Source organism: Priapulus caudatus, unplaced genomic scaffold, assembly GCF_000485595.1.
Source record: "Priapulus caudatus unplaced genomic scaffold, Priapulus_caudatus-5.0.1 Scaffold1459, whole genome shotgun sequence".
NCBI lineage: Eukaryota > Metazoa > Priapulida > Priapulimorpha > Priapulimorphida > Priapulidae > Priapulus > Priapulus caudatus.
The window spans coordinates 120,859-124,201 of NW_014578520.1; the positions used below are offsets into that span (position 1 = coordinate 120,859).

Below are 3,343 nucleotides of genomic sequence, written 5' to 3' on the forward strand. Positions count from 1 at the left end.
TCTCTCTCTCTCTCTCTCTCTCTATCTACTCTGTCTCTCCCGCTCGCTCTCTCTCTTTCTCTCTTAATCTCTGTCTCTCTCGCTCGCGCGCGCGCGCGCTCTCTCTCTCTCTCTATCACTCTCGCTCTCGTCTCTATTTATTCTATCATTATCTTGGTTGGCAACCCGATATATATTGTTATAGTACATTTATATTTATAAAACATATATATATATATATATATATATACATATTACCAAGACGCGGGCATATAAATAATTTTTATGGTCCATGAGTTTATGAGCTCTCGGTGTGTGAAAGTCTTGCAATACGTATTTTGAATATAATCATTTTCATTGGCTTAGCAGTAACGTCACGACTGACGTCTTCTAATAGGTGGCGCTGCCGTCAAAATGGAATCCGAGGAAAGGAAGGAGACGGATATAGATCGATTTCTGAAACGCTCTCGTTCTCAGGACTCTGAAAGTAAATATCAGGTAGATCTAATCATTATTTATGTGCCAGCTTGTGGAGAATGTATAATGTCATAGCATGCCACTATATAGGCAACAAATAAGGCGGATTATTTTTTATAAAATTGACTAATAATTCAATATTTGCTATTGTGTAGACCCCTATCAGTATCACGTGTACGTATAGCTCTAGTAGTAGTACTATAGCCCGCTTACATTAACTGCCGCTGGCACTTAATGTAAGCGAGCTATAGTACTAGAGCTAGTGTACGTACTACTAGTACTAGTAGTAGTACTACTGTCTGTATAGGCCTAGGCTAGTGCAATGAAAACCCGACTGCAGTGTGCTTCGTAGTCGATGTTTACTACCACTAGTAGTAGTAGTGTGATGCAATGACATGTTTAAATGAAAGTGTAGTGTCCTGGAGTACTGCTGGTACTAACTCAACACGCAATGGTTTACTACTGACGCAGAACGAGTGGTACAGTTCATAGTCACTTCACAATATTTCAGTGTACGGTATATCACAAAATTTTAGATTTATACCGGTTACTCAATCAATGATTGTTTGTGGAGCATTACTATAATTGTGATACATTGACATGTGTAAATCAATTCGTGATGTGTGTCAGGTATAAGGAATGTTTGTTCAATGTTCAAGCCAGTGCACATAAAAAGGCTATGTTGTCATAGTCACAGGGAGTCATAGTCACAAGTGCATGTGTACTTTTTCAACAATGGGTATGTGTACATAATACAGTTACAAGCATACAGATTTCTCAGCCAGGAAATTTAGATTCAAACAGCAAACCGAATAAGACCATACCGATTACTTCTCCGTCTAACGTTACGTTTCTATTTCATATTTCCCTCCAACACTATCCAGGATAAATGGACAGGATAACATTTCATTTTCTGTTATAAACCAAGGCCACTTCTAGTGCAGCTGTAGTAGTTGCTATCACTTTTCAGTAACACGCTCTGGACATTTGTTGCTGGTTGTGGTAAAAAATCGAACTCTAAAGGTCTATTTACACGATGCGTCCTAGACGTATGTCCAGGTCTTATCAGATTTTCGCGTACGTCCTTCACGCAACGGTGAATCTGTTTACACAGTGAGTTTTGTTCGCATGTCCAGGACAAGTAGTTCAAGGGCAGGCCACCATGGGGAGAATACGTACACGACGGCTGAAGAAAATTGCCATAGTGTATCTTCTTGTGGCAGGAATTAAGAAAAAATATGAAATTTCGCAAAGAAGGAGACGAGCTTGGGTGAGACCTTGGATCGCCAGGAGAGACAAATTTGGAGCGTATCATGCACTTAAAAAAAAATTGGAGGAGGAAGACCCCGAAGCTTCCGAAATTTTGTGAGGATGGACACCCATGGACACTTTCCAAGAACTCCTTGAAAAGGTCACACCAATAATTCGACGCTCTACAACCAATATGAGGGAACCAATTTCTGCTGCAGAACGTTTATCTGTGATCCACAGGGGATGCCGTGCTGTCAACACTGTTCATTGCGAAGAGACTGAAGCACGTGACCCAATCTCACCCACCTGATTGGTCGGGTTCTTGCGTCCTGCTTACGATGTCGCACGAAATTAGAATGTCCGTCTAGTGCATCCGATATCGCAGGGGTCATAAAATCGTGTCGTACCGCATATATTACACGGTGCGTTTTGGACGTATGCATCTGACTGATGCGACAGACGTACATCTAGGACGCATCGTGTAAATAGGCCTTTAGGTTACCCTACGACCTATATTGCAGAGATGCCAACCACTACGATTTATCCGTATTTTATACGAATTTCGTTTGCATTTTGATCACTACGACCAGTGTGCATACAACTACGATTTTTATTACGATCGAAAAAAAATCATTTTTAAGATATTTTAAGTGTTTTGTTTCAGTGTTACATTGATATAACATGATTAAAAATAACTACATGTATTTAGCAGCAAATATCAGTGTGAACTTATTATCATTTTGGGTCCCAGAATGCATCTCGGAATCAAAAATTTTCCGGGGGGCAAGCCCCGAACCCCCCTAACATATTTTGGGTCCCTTCGCCCGCATCCTCTCACAACCTTCTCTAACCCCTTATCAGCTCTTTATTATCACCGGTCTGGCTGTAGTAAGTGTTTGTGTTGTCTTTATAGTTGATATATCTATCTACGGACCAGTGGGCTGAACTCCGCGATTTTCAGTTCCTATGATCCAGCTCCAGCAGCCGTTCTGCTCGCACTGAGCGGCAATACATGTTGGACCAGGCTCTTCTCTGTCTTTACACGTATAATCATTTCTCCCGCCCTCCCTCATAGCTAACTGGAATCGTTAGCTCCCTTGTTCAAACAACCGCCCGAAACGCGCCTGCAACCCTGCAAACAGACATTGGCACTCGCTCGAATCACATCTGAACGCACCGCGGGAAATGTGGGGCGACCTCCCATCGCCTACAACTTACTACTGCTTCGCTCCTCCTTCGCCCCTCTCCCCTCTCTCTTCCCTCGCCCTCTGGTCTCCGTCCTCTCTCTCGCGTCCCGCCCCTCCCTCCCCTGCCCCCCCCCGTGCTCGCTCTGCTCTCTCAGTCTTCCTCTGCTCCTCTCGGCCACTCGCCGCCTCTCTCTCCCCGCCTCCTGCTCTCATCAGCAGCAGGAGGATGCTTGGCACTCGGTGCTTGGGCCTCGTGATCATCAGGTGAGCATCGCAGCCAGCCAGCCAGCCAGGCCTGGTGCTATATCTATCTTTTGCGTCTGCTTCTCTCTAATCTCTTAGCATCCCGCGACATCGGCAGTCAGGTGCGACGTACCTTTGCAAGCGCGAGCTGCAAGTTCCAAGTGTTTTGTGACACAGTCCTCTCCCACACGCCACTCCGCACACTG

At 44.4% G+C, this 3,343-nt stretch overlaps 1 pseudogene; it reads left to right on the forward strand.

Moving 5' to 3' along the window:
- Positions 1-404: 404 nt before the first annotated feature.
- LOC106816702 overlaps positions 405-3,343 on the forward strand; it is a 10,603-nt pseudogene continuing 7,664 nt past the window's right edge.